Source organism: Pelobates fuscus, chromosome 1 (genome assembly GCF_036172605.1).
Source record: "Pelobates fuscus isolate aPelFus1 chromosome 1, aPelFus1.pri, whole genome shotgun sequence".
NCBI lineage: Eukaryota > Metazoa > Chordata > Amphibia > Anura > Pelobatidae > Pelobates > Pelobates fuscus.
The window spans coordinates 373,080,781-373,100,397 of record NC_086317.1 but is presented as its reverse complement, the minus strand read 5'-3'; the positions used below and the strand labels follow the sequence as shown (position 1 = coordinate 373,100,397).

General features: G+C 39.5%; 1 protein-coding gene across 2 annotated transcripts in view; it reads left to right on the top strand.

Annotated features, from left to right (window-relative positions):
- The window catches only part of ELF1 (E74 like ETS transcription factor 1), a 92,996-nt gene that overhangs the window by 30,686 nt on the left and 42,693 nt on the right, over nucleotides 1-19,617 (top strand). The window contains exon 1 of one of the 2 annotated variants that reach the window (XM_063425959.1): nucleotides 13,294-13,418. The exons of the other annotated variant lie outside the window; for it this stretch is intronic. The gene's annotated coding sequence lies outside the window, so the exon portion shown is untranslated. Of the gene's footprint in view, nucleotides 1-13,293; nucleotides 13,419-19,617 lie in introns of those variants that run through there. 2 annotated transcript variants of the gene reach the window in all.

The window sequence follows — 19,617 nt, the reverse complement described above, 5'->3', positions numbered from 1 at the left end:
AGGCCTAGGGGATCTCCAATCCTCTAAACCTGTATATCTTTTGGAAAAGCAGTGCATTAAACCATGTTGTAATTGTTTAACTTCTAACCTGGGATCTATCAAATGACACATCCTACCGACACTACAGATTTCACAGCGCTGGAAGCACCTGCCTGTGAGCTTCTTGTAGCTCTCCAGAGCTAAGCTGTGGTGTTGGCTGAGAGCTGAGCAGCACTGCCTGATAGCCGTTAAAGGCATTTTTTCTCTACCAAATTTAAACTAATATTGTTTCTTAGAAACAGCAGTGTTTTGTATTGTCTGAGAAAGGGGACAGGGTCTTGGCACCAAAACTACTTTATTGAGTTGCAGCCATTTTGCTGCACAGATTATCCCTTTAAGGCATTTTCAGTGTATGTAACTATGTAACAAGGTGCCACTAAGCTTTAAAAAAAATTAAATTGTTTGGATTAAAAACATCTTATGCATGATATGTACATACATTGCATTTGTTAAAAAAAAAAAATTGTTTTGTTAATCAGTGTTTTTGAGGCATTATTGTGACAGGTGAGGACAATGACATAACGTTACATCTATACATATATGGTGCAAGAAAATAAAATTACCTAGCTTGTATCATGAAAGTAACCTAAAGCGCACTGGTTAGCATAAATACCAGTAAATAAGTATAGCTCAACAAACGATGGAGCAGTGAGCTCTTTTAACATTATCGGACCAACAGTGCATACATTACTACGCTATGTTAATTTTTTTTAAGGCGCTTTGGGACCTGCGTTTATGGAAAAGGGATCTCAACTGGATTATATAGCCCCTAACTAGTGATGTCCCGAACAGTTTGCCGGGAACCGTTCGCCGGTGAACATAGCGTGTTCGCGGTCGCGAACATAGCGTGTTCGCGAACACGCGCGATGTTCGGTCCGCCCCTATTCGTCATCATTGAGTAAACTTTGACCCTGTACCTCACAGTCAGCAGACCCATTCCAGCCAATCAGCAGCAGACCCTCCCTCCCAGACCCCCCCCACCTCCATGACGAATAGGGGGCGGACCGAACATCGCACGAACATCTAACGGTTCCCGGCGAACTGTTTGGGACATCACTACCCCTAACCAATGGGATTTGCTTGGGGTAGTGATAGTTTAAAAAAGCTCTAAAACGCTCACACAGGTAGGGTATTTATATGTTCTAAATTTTGCAGCTCATCCAGAACTGTGCTAGTTCAAATAAATTCAAGCAGATACAAACATATGAAAAATAAAACATTTTGGAAAAAGAATGGAGAATGCGGGCCATAGAAATGTTTAGCTTACCAAGGATAAACACTCTCTGTTGTTGTTGTTGTTGTTGTCTCAGTTGGTAACCCTACTGCCTCCAAGAAGGTTTGTGGCCTCAGCTGGTGAGAAACATTGCGCCATTGTTGTCAACTATAAAAGTCCATATCTGCATAACTAAACTAACTAGACAAGCGATTGACCTCAAAGATCTTCATTTTATAGTGGATCAGTGGAGGACTTGAAAGAAATGTGAGCTATGCGGATTTAAAGGCATATAGTGTTTTGCCCCGTAGTACGGTTAGTATACGACCTGTATCGGTGAGTGACTGGTATCAAAAGATAACATCTCAAGATACTTTTATGGGAGCCTTAGATGATTTGTTAATGTGATAGAACCCATCAAATTATGGTTTGTTTTTTTACTTTGGGCCTGTTTCGACAGTGAAAGGAAAGCAGTTCAGTGTCTTTGGTAGTGAGGCATTTGCTCAGGTGTGATGGAATCTGGTATGCCCTTATATTAATATTCACATGCTGCCTGTGTTCGTTGAGCAGGTCTGGTTGTGCAAAGAGGGCAGAATGTGAAATCTGAAATTGTCAGTGTCTCTCATAGCAGTCACTTCCTGTTGTAAAGTGAAACCAAATAAGGTGGTAAGGGCACACAATAAGAATAATAAATTACCTTATATAAGGCAATTTATTCTTCTTATTATGTGCGCTTACCACCTTCTTTGGTTTCACTATGTTTCCCACTTTTAAGTGTGTATATATAGTGACAATATACTTGGGTGAGTTAACAGCACCACACTTTTTTCCTGAGCGCCACCTATATCTTTTTCTGAGCTACTTCCTGTTGTAAGTTAATGTTGTTCTCAGTTGCCTGCAGCTGATCTGTCACTGCTTGAATGTCGACTTTGACCAGCCCTAGGTCTGCTGAGAATAGCTTTTTAATATCTTGTAGGAGGTTGTTGATATACTGCATCATGGTCGGAGCTACTGTATCCCTCATCTCTAGTGGCACAGGCCCTGGTGACTGTCGCCACAGTTGGATCCTCTGAATAAGTTTCCGGGAAGCAGGACTAAGCCTTTTGTTCTGCCTGAGCGGCCATCTTGTGGGTAGATATACATTGGAACATCAATATCTCTAATTTATTTAGATCTGCCCTATTGTATGTGGAATTGTCTGCTCATTGTGGGTGTTCAGCACCAGGTAAGTAACTCACGATATTAGGGGAGTTAGGTCATTTTGGGACAATCCGGAGGTCAGTTATGGAGCTTGAGTCAGCTGAGAGTCGAGGGAGGCCCCAGACCTTAGTCTTACCTACTTGCCCATCTGGAGGAATAGAAAAGGCATCGGGTGTGTAATACCTGTCCGTGGGAACTATCGTGGGCATATTGCCATCAAGATGCAGCGACAAAAGTACAACAGATCATCCAAATAGTTAAATAAAAGCAGGAGCTCCACTGTATGGCATCCGTTCAGCTTGGATGGTAAGCTCTGTTCCAAGTTGCATTTGTTTTAACCTGCCCTGATCCTGCATGTTTCAGTCTGAGCTGGTCACATATTGTCCGTCACTTTACATGCAAGCCACTGTGAATTACTGGGATGCATGATGTCACCTTCTACCTGATCAGCTGAGAGGCAGCACTAAGTGTATCTGGCAGGTTAACATTGCTCAAGCTGCAAACTATAAATAACTGTGTTCACCTGATATAGGAAGGCCATCTCCGGTGTGCTTAGCTAGAGCACATTTCTTTCTTCATTTATTGGCAGTGGACACCTTGTGTACCTTTATGTGCTTAGATATACTGCAGGTGAACACAGGGACAATTATCTTTGTAATAATTTTAGTGCAGATGATTTTAAATGAGCAGTTTGTGTAATTCTACCATGCAGTCATATTTTGCCTTTTCTTCAACTCCCTAATATGGAGGCATGTTTGTATTCCTGACACTGTAGTGTTCCTTTAAAGAACGCTGCACAAAAGTTAAACCATGTACGGACTCCCTCGGCGCTGGTGACCTCTCCTCCCCCTCTGATGTCAGCTCCCGAGTGGAGCCGAATGCGCATGTGCGGCCAGAGCCGCGTGCGCATTAAAAACGCCCATAGGAAAGCATTTCATAATGCTTTCCTATGGACGTTCTGCGTGCTCAATGCGATTTTCGTATTGAGCGTCGGGGAAGCGCCTCTAGCGGCTGTCATGAAGACAGCAACTAGAGGCTGGATTTTCTCTGAAACTGCTATGTTTACATCTGAAGGGTTAAAAACTGGGGGACCTGGCACCCAGACCACTTCATTGAGCTGAAGTGGTCTGGGTGACTATAGTGGTCCTTTAACCTCCCTGGCGGTATTCCCGAGCGTGACTCGGGGTTAATTTTCGCTGCCAGAAGCGGTAACCCCGAGTCACGCTCGGGGTAGATAAGATGTACTTACCTCCGCCGCGATCCGCTTCGGGAGGACTGCCTCACAGCCCAGGCAGCCCTCCCACGGCAAATCAGGCCCCCCGGGTTCATGTGATCGCTCTCAAAGAGCGATCACATGGCCCTCTATAGCTGGCTGTGGATCTGCCAGCAGGGGGACTGTTTGAAATATCAGACAGTCCCCCTGCTGGTGGGAAGTATAAAAAAATAAATAAAAGACAAGTGTAAAAATAAATTAAATATATTTTTATATATATATATAATATGTATGTGTGTATATATATATATATATATATATATATATATATATATATATATATATGTATGTGTGTAACGTCATACAAAGTGTATTTTAATAATATAAGTATATATATTAATATTTTAAAATACACTTACAATGACCTTACATATATATAATATGTATATATATTATATATATATAATGTACATATATATATATTATATAAAAATACGTATAATTAAAATAATAAATAAATAAAATAATAAAATAAATAAAATATTGAAACAAAATTTAATATAAATTATATATGCATATGTAATTTCATTCTAACTGTATTTTGTTATTAATATATATATATCGGTAACAAAATACACTTAGAATGACATTCTATATATATATATATATATATATATATATATATATATATATATATATATATTACAAATAACCGCAAATATATATATATATAGATAAATACATATAATTACATAAAAGATTACATTAGTATACACGTAGAATTTAAATACCTATAAATGCATATATATTAAAATTCTACATGTATATTTAAATAATCTTTTAACGTAATTGTGATTTGATTAATTAAAATTTGATTGACATGCCTGACATGGGGGCGGAACTGGGCGGGTAATTCAAATGCAAAAAAATGGTACCGCTTTTGGTACAAAATTCCTGACATAATCATACCGCCAGGGAGGTTAACTTTGCATAACTTCTTCAACTCCTCAACTCACTTTTCAACTCCTAATTGAGTTGCTTCTATTATATTACAATTTTGTGTATATGCAGTGTGTGGGCCGTCCCCTTGATCTGTTTTTTTATTTTTTTATTTTTTATAAATTATATTTGCCCTTTTGAATAGTATGCCCCACTCTGTTGTTGATTTGTCTATAACTGTGTGTCAGCTGATCACTCTCAGCCAATTAGCTAAGCCCTGCACCGCTTAATTTAGCTCACACAGCTCTCTATCAGGAGTAGTGCATATAGGAAACAAAGGTATACATGGGCAATTGATACCCAAATCTAGAGTCTTTGTTATTAAACATCAGGTCTGCCAAATTCCTTCAGAAGTGCAAAGTGGGCATGTGTAAAAGGCACATCATAAAATATCGCTGACAAATTGTAAAGAAATCGGTGATAATAAGCTCATGTTAAGAGACTCAAAATATCCCATGTGTCATACATAGCTTGCTATTGTCTTTTCAGGGCCTTAGGACAATATAGCTGTAAGGCACAGTATCTGAAGATACTGCTACCCCCTGCATAAAAGTGCAACATAATTTTTATGAAATATATTGCTGGATTGCAATAACTTTTCCTACGTGTTTCCAGCACTCTGGAGTCATGGCACAGCCACTAGGATTCCCAGCTCTGACTCTCTCACTGATGGCCAAATTAGGAGTGATTAATGTTCTGTACCAACAGAGGTGCAGACCTTGGGCTCGACCACCAGACAAACAAGGAATCCTCATGAATTCCTCCCCCACTGGACTACACATTACTGTAAGGGTTATTCACTCAAGTTAGGATTCACAGTGAATTTCAAATTTAAAGGGACTCTCCACTGCCCTAATAAAAAAATAAATTCATTTAAAAATAAAAAAAAATATTTAGTAGATGTAGCTCAATGAAAACATGCATGCATTTAAATATGGATTTCTTCACTGGGAGTATATCTAAAAACGGTTTGAAAAAGCTGCAAATATCTAGTTTGAAACCTTTGAATGCCCTCCCTTTCATACTCGGCCCAGGCTTTCTGTGACAGGGTACATTCTTTAAAGTGCCTCTTTTTGTTGAAATCTGCACGTTTTGTAAAGTGAAGAGCAAAAAAGAGGGCAAACTTGCTGAAGTGGTTTAGGTGTATAGTGTTCATATAAGGCCAAAGTAGTTGCTGTGGAAGCACCTTTGACTTCCATAATTTTGTAAAATTTTTTTTACGGGTTTTGGCCTTAGATTCAAAATTTACACTTTATTGAATAACCTTGTGTGAGTCCTAAGGCAGAGCATTCCAGAGCTCCAAAGCAATACAAATCACAGTATCGTAAGTCCGTTACAATTATAAATATTTATACAACACCAATATATTCCGCAATGCTGTACCTTAGGAAGCAAGACAACAATTTATTGCTAACAAAACATAAATGACATATGGGATCAGTAGGGGAAGAGGGTCCTGGTTAATTGGGCATTAAATAATTTTATAGAACAGTGACATTATACTAATGCAGTACTGATTTGCATAAAGCAACTGTGGTGTCATAATAAGGAGAATTCCGGGCTTATCTGGTGGAAAAAGAGCAAAGTTCCATAAGCCAATACTGGTTGGAATCGAAGACAGAAAAGGTACACTTGTCATTTACGAGAAGACAAGATTTAGTGAATATTATGTTGGTTCTGCTCATGTCTGAAGTTATCCCAAAATAAGAGTTTTTCTTTTTCTATAAAAGACAACAAGCAGATTAACTTCCATGAGACAATGTGGCAGCAGCAAAAAGCCATTGTGGGAAACCATGAGTTTAATCAGCAGATGGGTAGCTGGCGTTCAGCGCAAGGCCAAATGAAGCTGGAGAGATCACAGCAGGTGAACTATCAGAGTAATTGCCAGGCCAAAACTGGAACCCAACTTGGTAGAATGGGATTTGGAACGTTTCAAGAGAAAATGATGTACACTGATGGCTACAGAGAAAAGGTGCCCTGGGATTGCATGCTGTTCAGAGAACAGAAAACCCAGTTTGGAGAAGAAATCCCTAAGAATGATGTTTGGCAAGGAGTTAAAAGGGGCCGGTGGGGGTATGATCAAGGAATGAGGAATAAGGGCCCAATTAGTCATGGTGATAAATGTGCAAGTGGTTGGGGAGATCAGATGCACAGAGGAAATGGAGAATTTGGCCACCAGGGAAGTCAGGATTCAACAAGATGGCTCACTCGTCCCACAGAAGAACTTGATGAGAAACTGTCTGCATTTACCATACACAATGAAGGCCATCCGGATACTGATATGGAAGTTGACATATCTAGTGCAGAAGGCTCTAACATTGAAAACATGGATATTGATATTCCTACTGCCGAAAGTCCATCTGAGGCAGAGAGCTATCCTGGAATTTTCAACAACCAATGCCATCAAAATGCACAGCAGTATGGCAGCATGTTCACCTATGTTACAATGGCCTGTTATGTGGAAAAACATATTTCATTTAAAATTGAACGAGATGAAATATACAGCATTGTGTCTTTAACCTTCTTACTACTTTCCTCTCCACGTTGATACACAGGTAGAAGTGATTTGATATGTGTGGCCCATGCCAAGGTAATTCTCTGCAGTATATATTGGAGTCTAGTCTAAGTGTGTGAATTTGCTATCAGGGTTTATTTATTAATTTTTTTAATGAAACAAGAACTGTCCAGAACTGAAAGGGAATTTCAAGCAAATTTCAAATTTAAGAACAAAATTGTTGAATTGGAAGCATATCTTGGAGACTTTTTCTGCTTCATCAATTTAGGCCTTAAACATTCTTTTGAATTCTTGGCAATTCTCATTTGAGTAAGTGAGTAAGTAACCCTGTTTGTGCTTATTCATATATAATTCTGTTATCACACAGAGGAGGGCTGTCAAAAATGCCCTGGGGCTTAAGTACAACCAACTGGCACTTTTTGCAATGGAACCAGCTCTCTGCACAGACAACATTTCTATTTTTTTTTTTACCATTTTAATTTTTAATATTGAAATATATATATATATATATATATATATATATATATATATATATATATATATATATATATATATAATAGGTTACTATATATCAGGGCGCTTAACTTAATGTTTCATTATACTAACTAGGTCTAAAAGTTATTCGCCATGAGAAATATGAACAGAACTTTGCTTTTGATTTAGAGCTTCCCTGTGAATTAGCATTTCTGTGGTTGCTTGAATTTGTGTATAAGATCATGTTTATGAATGTATTGCTGTGAAGTGTATGAAGCACTGTTGTAGTTGTGTGTTAAATATCAGCACAAGAGTGCATTCATGCAGAGTGTTAGTTTGTGAAAATGCAATATTTGTGTGTACTGTCACAAATCTTGAGAAATACATCCAAATGGCTGTTCACTCATTTGAAATGGGAGGGAACAAGACCTGTCTTCTTACGCCTGCATGGGTAAGTGACATGCCACCAGGGTAAAGCACATACACAGGGATGTGAAATGTGCATTTCTCGACACCTGGGACATGCAGTTTATTTTTCCTTTAGTCCTGCTCTGGTTAAGCAACAGTGCTGCTGCAAGAGGCCTGGGGGATTTAGCAGAGCCAGGGCAGAAAATTTGTTGCAGGTGCAGACCACAGTACTAGCTTGTTTCTATCCCTAAATTCACTAATCCGTCTTAGTGGAGCCTCTAGTATTTTCATCCTACACTCTGACTCATTGGGCACCCTGGAGCTATTACTGTGGTCTACACATGATGGATGTTAAGACCACACGCTGCTCCATGGGCTTCTGGGGACTTTAATCTTTGCTGGATCACCAGGACTGGCCGGACCTCTAACAGTGATATTTAAACGCGGCAATTTCAGTACCAGGCTTACCTTTGACAAAGGCGCTTTAGCAGCGCCGAAACGTACGTTAGGTCTCTCGTCTTTATGTTCTGAGATCAGCACGGGCTGATATGAACATAGGGTTAGGGGCAAAGGGATCTTTAGCCATCTAACCAGTGTTAGAACTTGACTGGGGTCCAGTGCTTTAGAGTAGGATATTTTTTACTTCCACAGCAACAACAGTCCCCCCTCATTCAAGGGGAGAGTATTCCTGCATTATTTGACTTTCAAGCTCTGCACAACCAGCAGGATTTCTGCAGACGAGATCCAGCGGTTTACTTTGCAACTTATCATTTAGTTCAAGTGTATGGGATACTCTGTTCTCCCCTTTTTTGCGTTTTTAGGGGGTGTTACTTATGCTGCCACATATATATTTTCTACCACTTGCTGCCTTGGGTGGATCCTACCACTGGTACAGTGAGCCTTTATATTTAGGGCCATCACAGTTTCCAGTTAATAGGTCCATTCTCCCTTGGCACCATCAGCACTAGGTTCTATCCAGTCTCCAGCCCAAGTCCTTGGACTTCTATGATCCCTATCTGCCCCCCCCCACACTGCTCACTGTGGTGACGGTGCACATTATTTTTTTATCATCCATATATATATATTTTTCTGTTTTCAGGGATCATTTTTTTCATGATGCCCGCAATAAAGTTATTTTAGTTTGTTACATAAGGCAGAACTACATCTGCAGAACTACTTTTTAGTGCTCCCGAAGCCTTTACAGCTTGGGATCACACGCCTTTCCAATTTTTGTTCGTGTAGTACCACAAGGGTTACCCCCTTCTAGTTCCGCAGACACACTCCTGTTTCCACCCAGTTGGAAACTCGGCACCTCGGTGCCACCACTTTTCCTTTGGATCACCAGGAATCCTAACCCCTTCCCTGGAGAAAGCTAAGCAGGAAGGGTGGTAGCAGAGCACCACCAAGAACATCCAGCACTTACCAATCACACACAGCACAAAGTACACACACTACACACAGCAAGTACACACACACACCCAGCACACATCATACACACACGAGGGGGAGAACAGAGAAAGTAACAATGGGAGTCCAGAGGGTTAAATAAATTCACTAAACTCAGAATTTTTGTAAATTAGATCTGAATGGTAAATCTAAGGCAAAAACAGGCAAGTTGTAAATATAGCGGAGTTGAATTTTAACATGGATGTTCCATTGGATTTAATTTGGAAAATTATGCGTTTAGTGAATTCTAAATGTTCAGGACATGAAGCAGGGGCCCACAAACTGAACAAAATTTTTGTGTCATGACAGACAAGTCTACTGGGAACAAAGTGGTGGCTTTATACTGCTTTAGTAGATTATGTTTTTCCTCTCTAATTCCCACACCTTCACATATATAAATAGCCATACCCAGAGCCAAATGTACACTTACACACAAACTGCATTTCTTCCGGCCCCATAAACCCAGGTGGTATGAGCTGCCTTAATGCACTCAAGGACATATAAAGTATATGTGTGAATATCGGCTCTGCTTCTTTTGCAAATAGTATGTCATGATGGGGACCAGGACCATTTGCTGCAGTCTGAATTTTTGAATGGGGAGATCTCCAATATGATGGCCTTGTAACTTCCCAAACTAGCTAACTAGAAATGGTCTGCCTGTGGTTGTTGGTTTTGGGGAAATCTATCTAAAAACAAGTCCTTAAAGTGGCTCTGTCACCTTAGACTTTCTTTCCTTTTATTGTTTCCTCATCTCTTCCTCTGTCAGAATCTATTTTTCTTTTCCTTATTTCTGATCTGTTTCTCTTCTAAAATATAAGACAAAGTAGGGACGTAGTCTTTAAAGACTTTGTCTTTAATATTTTATTGACACCTGACAAATCTTCATAAAGTGTAGAGGTAAAGGCAAGCTCCACTTCCTCGGGCAAGTTTGTCAAGTGTAGGAAAAATACAGAAGATGAAGACAAAGTAGTTGTCTTATGTTTTAAAGAGAAATAGACCAAAACAGATGTTTTGGCAGATACTGGTGATAAAAAAACAAAAAAAACACACAATATGTAATATGAATGGGTGCATTTAATGAGAAAACATGAAATCATAGTGAAACAAATGCATGATGGAATAATCCTAAAATAGAGTTTTTCTTTACATGTTTTTGAAGTTCTGTCATTTCTATTTTTGTCCTTTTGAATGCTTTGGACGGTGGCCTTGGGTACCTGCACCCATGCTGCCTGTTAGGAGTGATGGATCTCCATATATATGTAATTCAGTTGTAAACAGGTTAAATTAATGAAAAACATCAGTTTTTTTTTTTTTTTTAATACTTTATTTTTGCACACGATAGGTAAGGCAAGCATAATACAACCTGAGGGCTTACGCAGAAGCCACAATATAATATATCAAACTTATAAACATAAGAATTGGCATCAGCCCATATGACAAACCGTAAAACATCAGTTGTTAAACGCTTACTCCAACCATAATAATCACTACAGCCTGTTGTAGTGGTTTTAATGTCAGGAGTATCCCTTAATAAATGCAATAGAAAGTTAGTAGCCAGAAATACTCTGGCCTGGTAACCTCAAAAGTGCTTAACTAGGTTTCCGCTAGGTTTCTATGCTCTCCGGTGTTCCGGTGATGCATTTTCTGCTTGTAGAGAGCCGCAAGGGCTGGAAGCTGCAGCTGCCACTGATCATTGCCTATGTGCATCAACGCAGGGCCGGCCTTAGGGGTGTGCGAGCTGTGCGGCCGCACAGGGCGCCATGGAGCAGGGGGCGCCGTGGATTTAAAAAAAAAATAAAAAATTTTAAATTTGCAGCGGGGGCGGAGCTTACCGTGCGGCGGGGGCGGAGCTAAAAGCGCCGGAAAACTGCTGCAGGGGAAGCAGGAAGGAGTCCCTGCTTCCCCACCAAACAGTCACCAGGAGCTGCACTGCCTTCACAATGAACTCCACAGGTAACTGTGGGATTGTCAGGTGAGTGTGACTCTCTGCCTGTGTTTATTACTGTCTGTGTGTGTATGACTGTCTGCCTGTGTGTGTCTGTGTGTATGACTGTCTGCCTGTGTGTGTGTGTCTGTGTATGACTGTCTGCCTCTGTGTGTGTCTGTGTATTACTGTCTGCCTCTGTGTGTGTCTGTGTGTATTACTGTCTGTGTCTGTGTGTATGACTGACTGTCTGCCTGTGTGTGTCTGTGTGTGTGAGACTGTCTGCCTGTGTGTGTGTGTGTATATGACTGTCTGCCACTGTGTGTCTGTGTGTATTACTGTCTGCCACTGTGTGTCTGTGTGTATTACTGTCTGCCACTGTGTGTCTGTGTGTATTACTGTCTGCCTCTGTGTGTGTGTCTGTGTGTATGACTGTCTGCCTCTGTGTGTATGACTGTCTGCCTCTGTGTGTATGACTGTCTGCCTCTGTGTGTATGACTGTCTGCCTCTGTGTGTATGACTGTCTACCTCTGTGTGTGTGATTGTGTGTATGACTGCCTCTGTGTGTATGGCTGTCTGCCTGTGTGTGTCTGTGTGTATGACTGTTTGCGTGTGTGTGTATGACTGTGTGTGTGACTGTGTGTGTCTGTGTGTATGACTTTCTGCCTCTGTGTGTGTCTGTGTGTATGACTGTCTGCCTCTGTGTGTGTCTGTGTGTATTACTGTCTGCCTCTGTGTGTGTGTGTGTGTGTGTGTGTATTACTGTCTGTGTCTGTGTGTATGACTGACTGTCTGCCTGTGTGTGTCTGTGTGTGTGTATGTGAGACTGTCTGCCTTTGTGTGTCTGTGTGTGTGTGTGAGACTGTCTGCCTTTGTGTGTCTGTGTGTGTGTGTGTATGACTGTCTGCCTGTGTGTGTGTGTGGATGTCTTCCTGTGTGTGTGTATGGCCGTCTGACTCTGTGTGTGTGTGTGTGTGTGTGTGTGTGTGTGTATCACATACAACCAATACACGCATATCACACACTGTTAATACACCCATTACAAATATCACACATAGCATACATATCACACACAGTCATCACACCTACTATCACATACACAGACAACACAAACATTACAGCATACATGGATGACGGGGGGGAGGGGGGGGTGCTGTGAAGATTTTTCGCACAGGGCGTCAAAATGCCTAAGGCCGGCCCTACATCAACGGACCACTTTCTGCCTGACATGTCTGACATTATGTGCAGTGATAGTTCCATAGAATTGACATTAGCCAATGCAGAAGCTACACATCTGGTAGCAGAGGAGTTAACCTCATAGGTGTAGAGTTTCATAGCGAGATGCCGCACATAAAGACTCCAGGAACCATGACCACTTCAAATCACTGAGTAGATTAATCCTTTACTCTTAAGAACACATGATGGAAATTGTCCATGCTGGACTTGTACTTCTAAAGTTATGTCCTTGAGGGGTTAAGAATTTAAGAAAAACTACCTTTTTTTCTTCTTTTTTTTCTTGTGTGTTTTAAAATTGCGTTGTCAGACTTTTTTCTATCCACACACCATGACAACGGTTCATACATAAAGGGTAATCAAATACTGTGTTTATTAACTGATGTATGCACATAAATACTTGTGTGTACAGACTTGTATGCTTTTGTTTTGGAACCGGGAAAGAAAGAGTTAACGATGAAGTCAACAGGTAGAGACAGATCCAGGTATGTGATATGTTTGTTTTGCAAGGTGCTACAAATGCTCACTCCATGTAACCTGATACTGTGTAGGCTGGGCTATCTAGCCTAGGAGAACAGGCAGCAATGTAAAAGAACTGGAATTTCTGGTCCTGGTGGGTAATTGCAGCCGGCCCTCCCAGGGCCGTGACTGTGCTGATTGCTGTCAGTCCTTGCTGGAAACAGGCATGAAGGACGAAGATGTTACCCCGACAGTGATCTGCTATCAGCCTGCTTCAGTATGAATTAAATCTAAGGTACGACCACATTTTATCTCTTGCTTTATTTGAGACAACAAGGTCTGAGGCCTGTCAAACAAAAACCATACAGTTATGCATGGTTTGGAGACCAAAATAAATAACTATTAGCAAAATATTAAACTTATGTTGAATAAATGCTAGTTTGTGAAAACAAAAAAATACTGGATGTTTTTTAAACCCACATTAGCTGCATGCGGTAGTAAAACTCCTGTATTGACGTGTGCCTCTAAGACTGTGCTTTGTGGTTTTAGCATTGTGATTTGCTTTAGGGATCTCGGACTGTTTTGAGAAATCTATTAGGTATTGTCTTCCTGTGAGAATTTTTTTTTTCTCTTTACCTCTTAAATGGAGATAGTTATTGCTATCTTTTATGTGCCTGTTTTTTAAATAAAATTTGCAGATCATAGTGCAGTATGATGAGGTGTGATGATATCACTTGATCCTAAATTCTTCAGTCTGCGTCCCACTGAATAATCCTTTCTAATGTGTTTATAGTATTGTATGTTTTTCATTGCAGTGAAAACCTAATTGCAAATGGTGTAGAATTACATGTATGGTCCTATTACTTTTGTTTTGTTTAGGGTGTACTCTTCACTCTGTATAGTCTATTGTGCTTTTTCTGTGCATTGCTTTTCAGAGAATGTTGGATTTAATTTTGTTTATCACCAAAACCTATTCTAAGAAACCCAGCTGCAGCGATTTGCAGCGTTCATTGTTTGGAACCCCCTGTGTATATTGTATAGAACTGTGTATAGTTGACCTTGGAGCAGTGTAGTCTCTGTTTTCAGTGGGACTGTATTTTAGTATTTCACAATGTTTTACAATGTTATTCTTCATTTGTCTTCTAAAGTGTTCTTGTCATCCATAACTATATGAACAAGCTCTACCTTAAAAGATCACTTCAAACCACTGATGTGGTTATGGTGCTTGGAGTAGTCATTTTGCCTAGATTGTGTATGTGCTGCACATACAGAGTTTAACCCCTTAGCTACCAGAGATGTAACTCCAGGTCCGGCAGCATCATGGGGTGTTATCAGCCAGCCCGAAACGAAAGTTCTAGGCTAATTTATGTCAATTCTGTGCAATTTGTTTTTGCACTGTGTGCCTGACCTTAGATGAGAGTGGTCAGCTGACGTTCTTAGCAATTGAATAGCAGCTCTGCAGAAGCTGAAAGTGAATCACCACGAAATCAGGGAGCCTTGGAGACTGGCGAGGACACACGTATGAGGGGAAATCATTACGAAGCGGTTTGCCACATTACTGGGGAACTGGACTAGGCTACTCCTGGACGCAAAACCCACTACAGCAGGCTTGGAGTAACCTTTTATGGAAGTTAGAAAAAAATAAACCATGTTATAGGAAAGTTGCCCATAAATGTATAGGTAAAATCATCTTTACATAATGTATTTGAGTTTTAGATCCAAAATTCCACTGTGTGAAATCCCACAATGCCAAGCCTGACATCCCACAATTCTTCCCACATAGCTGCTGTGTGAATCATGGGAGAATACAATTGAGCACACAGACACTGTATACTTTGCTTTATTTGTGATTTATGATGTCTCCTTACTAGAACCATAAAAATATCAGCTAAACTCGTTTTGCCTAGCAGTTTGTGTAACTGAAATGTTAATGTAATGCCACACTCCGCTAGTGACAGTACCTCAATTTCTTTGCTTCTGTAAACAACATTTGAAGCTCTTACAGGGGTACCATGCTTTCTTGGAGTGTTTGGTCCCACAGCACTATGGGTTAAATTAATCTGTATCATATGCTGTGCCTGCTACAGGCAACCTGGGGCAAATTTAAAAAACAATAAAATACAACTATTTTAAATGTTTCCTTTAAAGAGAAAGCACAACCCATAGCTAACTTTTAGTTTTCGGTTTGTGCAAAAGACATGTGACCATTTCCTTTAAAATGTGTATTAATATTCAATCTTTATTTTATATACTTTACTTGGCTTTAACCAATATAACTACCATGTCTTTCAAAATGTTATTGAGAACACTTGTTCAAATATTGCATAACTTGAAATACGTGGGAGCGTTTGTGAAGGTGTTTACGTATAAAGTGGTTTCAGAGGTGAAATAGTTTAAATTTGAACATGGTGGCCCTCTTTTTACTATTTCTACTCAGAATCGTTTGCTACACTGTAGCACTGTATGACATGTTAGTCTGGGTTAAAGGAACACTATAGTCACCTAAATTACTTTAGCTAAATAAAGCAGTTTTAGTGTATAGGTCATTCCCCTGCAATTTCACTGCTCAATTCACTGTCATTTAGGAGTTAAATCACTTTGTTTCTGTTTATGCAGCCCTAGCCACACCTCCCCTGGCTATGATTGACAGAGCCTGCATGAAAAAAAAAACTGGTTTCACTTTCAAACAGATGTAATTTACCTTAAATAATTGTATCTCAATCTCTAAATTGAACTTTAATCACATACAGGAGGCTATTAACATAGCAGGGGATAAGAAAATCTTAATTAAACAGAACTTGCAATACAGAAAGCCTAAATAGGGCTCTCTTTACAGGAAGTGTTTATGGAAGGCTGTGCAAGTCACATGCAGGGAGGTGTGACTAGGGTTCATAAACAAAGGGATTTAACTCCTAAAAGGATTGAGCAGTGAGGCTGCAGGGGCATGTTCTATACACCAAAACTGCTTCATTAAGCTAAAGTTGTTCAGGTGACTATAGTGTCCCTTTAAGCTAGGATGTGTAGTTTTAAAGTGCTCAAATGCACATTAAAGAGTATTACAGCAGGTAGGTGTCAACTATATTGAAACGTTCCTGTCCTTGTTCGATTCCATTAAATTACGAAATATTACATTTGATTTGTACATTGTCATAGCAAACATATCAATAAATGTATATATTTTATATTAAAGCTCTATGCCAGAAGTGGTTTGTGGAGAAGGTTTGCATGACCGGGTTGAGCAGGAGAACCCTACCTCAGGCAGTTCTTCACTCTGCCACATAATATTAAGATGGAGAGACCTTCTGACACAGGTGTGCTGGCATTACGGGGGGAGGGAGCAAGGAGGACTGCAGGGACGGGTGTTACTTTAGTTTAATGCCCATGGACCATGCAGAAATGATACCGCGGTAACAAGGAGAAGTAGTGCGTAACAGCTCCCAAAACACTTAAATATACAATTTAAATTATATGTTTGTTACTTTGGAAGCGATTTATACATTTATTTGAACCTAGCATGACACATTGACTTTAAAAATGTGAACTCCTGAACCATTTAATATATCTTAATACAACGATAAAACTATATTGGCACAGCATGCGCTAGTTTGGTGATAATGCAGCAATTTACATTTCATTGTGCTGCTTCTTTCACAGTTTTGATCCCCCTTGGAAATTAATTATCTAGTGAAACGACCAGACTATAGGGCTTATTTGACATTATCCATGTCCAAGTTCAATTATCCATGTGTAACGGAGTTTATGGGATGCATACAGAACACAAATTGGAAGAGATGTTGGCTGTGTCATATTCGTGAAAAATAGGAAAGAGAATGATTTAAACAAGTTATTAGAGGCTAACAGGGGAATTTCCATTTGAGTATATTTATTCAGATTTAGTTTCTTTTGCTTTGTACAAAACAAACAGTGTGGTTATGTATTTCCTAAAACCGGAGGGTCTAAGAATCTGAAAAACACATTATATTTGTCACACAATCTTTCTCACATCAAACGATGAACTAATATTAGCAATTTTAAAAGTAACGGTACATAGTCTGTTCTTTAGTAAATATCTTTTAAACCACACTATTTCAGTGATGCTGTGAAAAAATGAGAGAAAAGAAAACACTTTGAATGTGCAAAAATACAGCATCTTCGTTATGTGTAAGCATGCAGGGGGCTAGGAACACAGTTAGGCAACACAAATTTGTACAGTATATCATTAGAAACATATGCTTTGTCAGGCAAATCAGAAGGCCACAGCTCGGGGCAACTTGTCCGCATTCAGCCAACCCTGGGTGTGACCACTTGGAGAATTCAGTAATTACATCAAACAGAGCTCTGTTATTTCACTGAATTCAGGAGTGTCTCAGGGGCTAAGCGAACCTGCCAACCTCAGGTGGGAAAGCTCACCTGAGCAGCCCCAGGTTTGAAATGATTAAATCCCAGACTTGCACAAAAAATATTTTGCCCAATTTTTCCAAATCAAATGACTTTGAATCCAAATCAATCAGTCCATCTGGGATTTACCTGTGGAGTCTTCTTTAATTAACTAATTACTGTCTCTATGACTGTTATCATCTCAGACCAACTTAAGGCTTAATGAATATCCCATACATCCTGTTTATGATTTCCATGAGAAGCGCACATTTGGTCATTTCCTAATCCTCTGTATGTGATTTTTTTATTTATTTTTTTTATTTAAAAATAAATAAATAAATAAAATGTATCCAATGTGTTCAAGGGGTAAACATGGTTCTGTGTACATTTTCAGTTTGAATTTTTTATGATTATTTAAGATTATAGTATTATAATATAATTTATATATGAACATATTTATTTTAACTATCTGCGAAACTACAATGTATATATGCTATCTATTTATTTTTTCAAATAATAAATAGGCCCATTGGTGACTTTTGAATAGAGTTGCCATAGGTAGATTAGCTTGCACCTGGCAATAAAAGTTAAAGGAACACTACAGGGTCAGGAACATAAACTTACATTCCTGACCCTATAGTGTTAAAACCACCATCTAGCCCCCCCCCCCCCCCCCCCCCCCCTGGGCTGAAAAGACCATGTTTACAGCAAAAAGCCTGAAGGTAATGATTCTACTCACCGGAACAAATTCAATAAGCTGTAGTTGTTTTGGTGACTATAGTGTCCCTTTTTAATTAATCACATTTATTGGTCATCACCTCACTAATCTCCAGACTAGCATTATTATTATCATTATTTATCTGACTTTAAAGGAGCACTATAGGGTCAGGAACACAAACATATATTTCTGACCCCATAGTGTTAAAACCATGATTTATTCTCCCAGGCTCCTTCTTGCCTCCCTAAATATAGTAATATCTTACTTGTGTTCAAGCCTGAAGCTGCTGGTTTTGTCCCTGTTTGCCTCAGAACAGCAATCTTCCTGCTGACATCAGCAGAAGTTTTGTCCTCAGCCAGTCACAATGCTTCCCCATAGGATTGGCTGAGACTGTCAAGGAGGCAGATCAGGGGCAGAGCCAGCACAATTCAAACACAGCCCTGGCCAATCAGCATCTCCTCATAGAGATTAATTGAATCGATTAATCTCTATGAGGAAAGTTCAGTGTCTGCATACAGAGGGAGGAGACACTGAAAGTTGTGATTCAAACTAGGCAAGACTGAAATAGGAAGCAGCTCTAGCAGCCATCTAAGGAGTGACCAGTGAAGTTATCACTAGGCTGTAATGTAAACACTGCATCTTCTCTGAAAACAGTGTTTACTGCAAAAAGCCTGAAGGGAATGATTATACTCACCAAAACAAATGCAATACGCTGTAGTTGTTCTGGTGACTATAGTGTCCCTTTAATATTTGTATGAAATCCTTGACGTCACATGCAGTTTAGTACAAGATAGCTATTATAAACCACAAACTGCAAAGACCACTTATTGCCTTATTACTTATTTATTCTTGATTGGTCTGCATAGATGCACATCAATTCTTCATATATAATATATATATATATATATATATATATATATATATATATATATTAACATATATACAGAACACATACATTTTTAAGGCTTACTTTGTATTGCATACTATTACATCGAATCGGGGGAATATAGCATCAACGTTTGAATATAGTACTCTCATGTGATACTTGAATGCAGCCGATTTGCCTTTTTAAATTATTTTTCTTACTGTACTATTGTGAAGTTTTGTGTGAAGGGTAGCTGTGTCTTTGTTGACTAGTGCAGTTTCAATCCTACATAGTCCTAAAACAAAGCTGTGGGTTAGCAACACTTTCATTCAGGTCAGATTCTTTACTGAAGCATATTCTGTAGGTTGGTACAGTAAATTATAATCTTGATTCAGTGACCTATTATGTGAGCTATAATATGGATTGATGCACTCTGGGGTTGAAGCAATGGATTGTGGGTCGTGATTCTGCAAATTTACAGACAGGCAGGAGGTGATGGGGTGTGGTCAAAGATGGAGAGAAATGCAGGAATGG